This window comes from Rhynchophorus ferrugineus, unplaced genomic scaffold (assembly GCF_030347505.1).
Source record: "Rhynchophorus ferrugineus isolate W39M unplaced genomic scaffold, kcgeb_rfMv2 rfM8, whole genome shotgun sequence".
Classification (NCBI taxonomy): domain Eukaryota; kingdom Metazoa; phylum Arthropoda; class Insecta; order Coleoptera; family Curculionidae; genus Rhynchophorus; species Rhynchophorus ferrugineus.
Window position 1 is genome coordinate 35,637,999 of NW_027472587.1, and position 7,339 is coordinate 35,645,337.

General features: G+C 29.5%; 1 long non-coding RNA gene across 1 annotated transcript; it reads left to right on the forward strand.

The window, feature by feature from the left end:
• Positions 1-469: 469 nt before the first annotated feature.
• Positions 470-1,493, forward strand: LOC143200755 (uncharacterized). Its single transcript, XR_013006808.1, has 4 exons — positions 470-696; positions 756-1,087; positions 1,143-1,249; positions 1,303-1,493. It is a non-coding gene; the product is annotated as an uncharacterized LOC143200755 (long non-coding RNA).
• Positions 1,494-7,339: the final 5,846 nt, after the last annotated feature.

Below are 7,339 nucleotides of genomic sequence, written 5' to 3' on the forward strand. Positions count from 1 at the left end.
TACACTAGAATTTTAATCTAAATAAAATAATTAAACAAAAATACTGTTAGCAAATACAATTTATTTTAACATTTTAGTACATCTAATCCATATATTATCGAAGGACTTAAAACCACATTTAAGAACACAGGTATGATAGTTAATAACATATGAGTTAAAGTTCTAGGTATACTAAAATATAGGTTCAGTATACAGTAAACATCATAGTAGTCCAAAGATTCGGCTACTTTCGGCACAATTCGCATATAGGTCGGCGCAATGTATTCCCAGTAGACCGAAATGATAAAAGTTCATATTGCCAAATGCACTGTTAGGTTATTTGTATTATGCATGTAATTGATTTTAGAAAAATCACTGATTTAACAAGACTTTCTGAAGTTAACTTTTATATTTCTGTTTTGAAACAAGAAATAATAATAGAGTAGATTCGATTTGTACTATTTACTACAATATATATTTCTTGCCTCTAGATTTGGCAACACTGTAGAGTACTGCCAGCTGAGCATTTGTTAAAAGAAGTGGCACTAAACAGTATTGCTGTGATTTAATATTGGCCGTTTATTTGTATGATTATTAAAGCGTGTAATATTGCTTTTTATAAAGTAATTTTTTGACGTTCCTTTTTACTTGGAAAGAACGTCTTTTAATTTAACACTTCAGCGTTTTAACAGGATTTATAAATATGAAGAGGCAAAGGTAAGTTTAGTTTCAGTTGTTACAAACAAGATAAATTAAATGACTTAAAAATTTTGCAGTGTAAGTAAGTTAATACATCAAATTTGTAATAAGACATACTTAGTAGCAAGAGAAAGAAACTGACATGCGAAAAATTCAGTATGAGCTTGCTGCACAACTAAAGCCAATGACACCCTGTGTCTTCAACTACTGAATTCATACTGATTCAGCAGCATTTTTGTCAGATTGATAATACAGATGTTAAACAATCTAATCTATATTTTAAGAATTTGTAAGGCTTTGAAATTTGGAAACCACAGGACAATAAAGAACAATATTGCTTAAACCATTTTTCAGAGAACAAGAAGTCAAGAAGCTTAATATACAACTGTATAAGGAGTAGGTAGTCAAGGTAGTAATTTCCATGAAAGTATCGATGTGATTATTATCTTACGAAATAATTTTAGGCAGACTACAATAAGGCAAGTAGTATATAGACTACAATAGTATAGTACTTGCTACTGTACGATTTGTTGATAACGAAGAGTAATCTTCAAAAATACCTACTTGAAAGGTATAGATATACTTTAAAAAAAACATAAAATATTAACAACATTGAGTTTTTAGGTACTTGAGTCTTGATTTTATTAAATATAATGGTGGGTTTTTAGTGGGTATGTCTTTTTTCCATAATATATATGAACCTTGCCTTTATTTGGCAAAAAGTTCTATTGCAACTTTTATTGTATTGTAATTAATTAGCTAATAGTGTGAGAAATATAAAGGAATGCATCCTTTAATTTATAATTAAAATTTAATATTTTGCTGTATTTTTCTTTTTACCTCCTTTAAAATATTTCGTAAATTAATATCATTCACTGCTTTTAAAGGTGACTACTATATATATATATATATATATATATATATATATATATATATATATATATATATATATATATATATATATATATATATATATATATATATATATATATATATATATACCTATATGGTATATATAGTTTAATATACAATTATTGTATATATGTATGTATGCATATATATATGTAATATATTGATGCCATTTTCTATAAGCTTTAGGCTATAGAAATTCTCGTTTACTATTAAGTCTGATCAAAAGTTTTTTCCCTCTCTGTTATTCAAAACTGGAATACAAAAAAGGCCCATATTTTCTCGAATATGCCGTAAAGCATATCGGACGATTTATCCTTTTGATACACATTAAAATCCTCGCTTGTCATTTAATCCATAGGGCGCGCAGGGCCGGATTCAGATCTTTTAATATATTATTGCGGTATGCAATTTAAATATATCTACTGTTTATAATTATGAAGATACCAAGCAAGAGGTCGATTCTCGGATAGCCTCAAAGATTCGTCGTTCTTTGGAAATGGGAGTCGCAAACTGCCTGAAATAAGAGCAGTAAAATAATAGCAATTGTCGTTGGACATTAGTTTAGCTAAATTACATTGTAATAATATTTAAAAAGTCAATTTTGAAGAATTTCAACATTTTACGGTAATTTTTTTTGTTATCATTTTTATAACACTACAATTTCGAAACCCAAGTATACAAAATAGGAATAATTGTATTACCTAGCGATGGGGCCCTAACTGTTTTGTGTTAATTTCTTGGTATTTTTATACAGTTGAATAACCATATCAGCTTCAAAATTAGTAGGTACAGTACTCCTTCGAATCGAACATACCATTACTAATTTATTCTTCATGAAGTCCATAATATATTTATTTTTATTGATAAAGCTTTCCCGGAGTCTCTAGGACTTATTAGGGTCAGCGTTTAGATAGTAATTGAACATTTTACTCTAAAGGTAATGATATAAACGTCGAGACATCAGAATTAACATATTGTTTGTTAAAAAATATAAACAGTAATATCTGCTACATGTATTATGACCATTTTTTTACTTCAGAAAAGCATGTCTGTGAAACATTCGTATTATTTAAAAGTTGGATTAGGTTTCTTAATAGTTGGTTACATTAATACTTTGAATATTCACCAATAAATGTCGCTGACCAATTTACATGCAAGCGGCTAATAAAACAGACAAAAGAGGAAGTTAAAATTAAAAACGTAAAACGTTGAAACATTATACTTTCAATGATATAAGCAAATAATAGTATAAATACAATATAAATAATACAGTATAACAGAATAATCAATGTAAAACATGATAGTTTTTTTTAATGTTTAAGTTTGGAGATAGTATATTTGTTATTTAATGTCACATTTACTTTTCAGACTAACAGTTTTCTTTGAAATAATTTGTATTGAAACATTAATCACTGTATTTGTACATTTGATATGTTTAGTCTCCTTTAGAGTTAACATCAAGAAGATCTTGATTCCTCACCCGCTTCATATGAGAATGACTTTTTTGTGTGAAATCAAGGTTATAATTTTGATTTTTTGATATATCTCAGTGACCGTGTCCATATTAATATTCAGTGTATCTATAGCACGCTAAAAATATTATCAGTGAAAATCGCAACAATTTAATATTTTACAGTAAAACTGTTTAACTTTCTGATGAATTTTACTGGCATGAGGGGGCCTCTATTATCTCATTCCTGTTCCAAGTAACTGGTTAGAGACGCAATCTGTTTTGCCTGGCTTCGGAATTTTCAATCAGTGTTATAATCCACAACGATGCAAAATATATCAAAACAAGCAAAGCATTAAAATAACGTTTGCCGATAACTTCTTATCACCAATGTTTTGAAGAATTTTGCATACGTTTGACCACCGGACGACTTTGACAGGCTAGTTCGGCTTTATGTTCTAATTTATCAGACAGTAGTTTGTCTCTTTTTAACTAGAATAAAATGACAAGCGAAATATTGTTAATACATTAAACCTCTTGATGAGCTATGTATTACACTTCTTTGGTTAGACTATATTGGCGTTGGGAACTTTCAGCTGCACTGAAATTCACTATCGACTGTTGTTCTTGCCTCTAGATTTGACAACAGTGCAGATTACTCCATGCTAAATATTTCTAAGTTTAAGTTTTGAGATAATACATTTAATCTGTAATGTCACACGTATAATATATAGTGAAATAATCTGATGGTAACCGAACAAGTAGCTTTGATTCAATTTTTTAAAAATCAATAAATATGGGTAGGTGAAAGATACTCGATCAAAATGGCACATATATCATTAGCTACTGTTTGGGACGTATATTAGTAATGTCACTTTGCATAACATGTAAATTATAATTAGTATCCTGCAAATATAAATATAAATATTACTAAGCTCTTGCTTATAATTAAATTCCTAATACACTCCCATAACTATTTATGATAATTATTCAGCGTATAGTGCTTCCTTTCATTTTCTAAACGTCATCTACCCGCATTTCGATCATTTTCTCTACAGGAGAACAGTTAAAGAATTAGTAATGTTTTATTTTAAATATTTATTAGTCTCCCCGTTATTGACAGACATTTTAAAACAAACAATGAGATTGTTGACTGGGAAAGGAAGTATTTGTTGAACAGAAAATATTAATTTAATTTAAAATTATATTAGTTAATAATTTTTTAAAGAATGTCATAATTATTTGTTATAATTATCGTATCGTATCGTAGTTTATATTAGGTATAATTAGTAGAATCTTATCATTTTGGCGGTCAACGCGAATGACTAGTGCGGGATAAATCATCATATATAGTCTATTCAAGGTTTTTTTGTAAATACGTCATCAAGATGTTTAATATATTACCTGCCGCAATTTGTAAATTCGTTTTAGAATCAGACATTTTCGTTTTCATTTTATTCTAGGTAAAAAAGACAAAATGCTGTCGGATTAGTTCGAACACGTAAACAAATGAGCCTGTCAAAGTCGTCCGGTTGTCAGACGTATGCAAAATTATTGAAAGTAATAGTGTTAAGAGGTTATAACTCTAACCTATAAACTATTGTGGCTGTATTATTAACTATAGTTTTTAGAAGTACTATAATGTTAAAATAAAATATATTTGATAACATTTCTGTTTAATTATCTATTTTAGAATATTGTTGTATGTCAAAGCCAAACTGAACTAAAACTTACATTTGGTGCGTCAACATTGCGATCTTTTAATGTCAAAAATTTAGATGATGTATGTACAAAATAACTACGAACAGACTATATTTCACAAATTAAAGATAAATTAGACTTCTTAACAGTAACATGGAATAGTACAATCTTCTGATTTCCTGCCTGTTATTCAGTAGCTGAATTGCTTCCACGTTGCTTTGATTCAGTAACTTTATTTCATGTTTTAAGGCGAAATCTTGGTAACTTCATAAATTTATTTCATTTCGAAGTCACAGTGTAGTTCTTCATTGGTTACGTAACGATAAGTAATAGTAATTAAGAGCAGCATTTTGTTTTGGTACCGTTAGTATAAAGTCCTAATAGGTTTTATAACAGAATGATAAAACAATATCTTTGATTTTAGATCAAGTTGAGAGTATCTTCAGAGTTATGAGTACTGTTTCTTGATTTTGAGTCTAATTTGTAGAGCTTTTTACCCTTCATCCCTGGGCAAGCTATTTTAATTATTGAATTTTCATTAAATTATCCATTATATTATAGAAATGGAGAACTATAGAATAAAACCGTGAGTTTATAATGTTTGGAAAATTCTTGATCTTTAAATTTATACTATGACTACTTACAGTCAAATCACGAAGTAACATTTCCTTTAACATGTCATTTTTTTCTCTGTGACAATATTTTCTTTATCCTTGTCTGCTTTCTAATGCTTCTATGTTTCTTATATTATTTAATTATCTATATCTATCTTCTATTATTTTTAGTTAAAGATTATAGTTAACATTTAATCATGTATGTAACGTATCTAATGCTGGCCATTTTCAAAAACATATTGAGATTCCGAGGAGGTATGTGCTAAAAATTTCGAATCGTTGTTGATCACATTGTCTTCTGCTTCTTTTCGTTTCATTAGAGTTTGTGTGATTGTGACAGTGATTAGTATTCAGAGTGAGAAAGCAGTTACTGATTTCCATCTAGACAACTTTAGGTCTTTATTTCTTGTTTTATAAAAATATCATCTCAGTTTAGATACAAAAAATAACAATCAGTAACATGCTTTTCCTTTTTCCTCCAAACTACAATCCTTTGGAGTATCTTGTTAAATAGTGTATACCTTAAACAAAATAATTTAGTGCTCAATGTTTACTAAGTATTAAGTCAAATGGCTATTTTTGATCTTTCTTCGGTACAATATTTTTTATTAGAACTTCTACAATCTACTAGTGGACAACAAGCATATTTTATAATTTCCGTTATACAATATCACTATACTGTCATGTAGAACTAATGAATCAAAGTGTTCACACTCGTTGTGGGTTCTAAGGAGATATCGCGCTGAATCAGTTTGTTGGACACGTAATTTGAGAAATCGACGATGACTCATATATCGCAATACCTTATTCTGAAGATTCTGACAACTTCTGAAGGATCGCTGTGTTAGATTTGCTAGTAGTACCCCGCATTTTAAAACCATAGGTCCAAATAGGCATAAGATTGACTTATACAGATAAACTCTGTTATCTAAGAATAATTTAGATTTACGCCCTCTCTGCCAATACATTTGGTTTAGTTTAAGCCCAAGCTGTTTGCGTTTTGTCACTATATGTTTATTCCAATGTTAAACGTGGATCAAAATACATTTCCAGATATTTAAGATTGGCTGTTTGTGGCAATTTTTTTGGCTCTAATTATTTAGGATCTCTTAATGTATAGTTTTTCAAAAATTTTGGTGATCACATGTCTGATACGATAGGACGATGGGTTAAGTAATGGCAATGATGTCAAATGATCGTGAAAATGAAAAATCCCGCACTGAACATTGAACATTTACAACGAACTAAAGCTTTTCCTTTAATATGGCTCCCATTGATAAACTGAAACGGTTATTTGAAAATAGGATACAGATTTTAAAACAGCTATAGAAACCTTATAATGCATAGAACAATTGTTCCCCTTATAGATTTCTTATCGTTTATGCCAACGTACCTATTGTTATTAATAATTTCAATGAAAGTCATGTATACAGACGGTATCATTACGGGTTCCATTAATTGCAGTTTGATTTCCTGCTAATTCGACATAGTTAAAGGTGGTCAACAAACTGTTAACGTAGTAGAAATACGTAATATTTCAAACAGACGTTGTCGTTGTTAAAGGAGTGCCGTTTTGTAGCCGTCTGACATTTTCGGTACGAATTGAAATTGACTGAATAAAAGGTGATCAGTTCGTTACGTTTTTTTCATCCTGCTATGCCGTAAATTGATCGTTTGTTCACCAAACCCTTGGTTTTGCTTAAGTCTGAATGGTATTGTTATATAACTTATTGTGACTGTATTTGGTTGTATGTTTTTGAAATATTTGTATAATACAAATTAGAGTTGGGAACTATCGACTGGAAACAGTCGAAACAGTCGATTGTCAAAAAATTGTTTTTGTCAATTCGTGATGTCAAACGAAGATGTACGAACCCTTTCCTGTATAAATTGGGGAGGAAAGGACGGAGATAATTGCCAGGAGCGGTTAATTAATATATACTATATATTTTTTCCAACGGTTGTATAAGCGAGACAGATATAT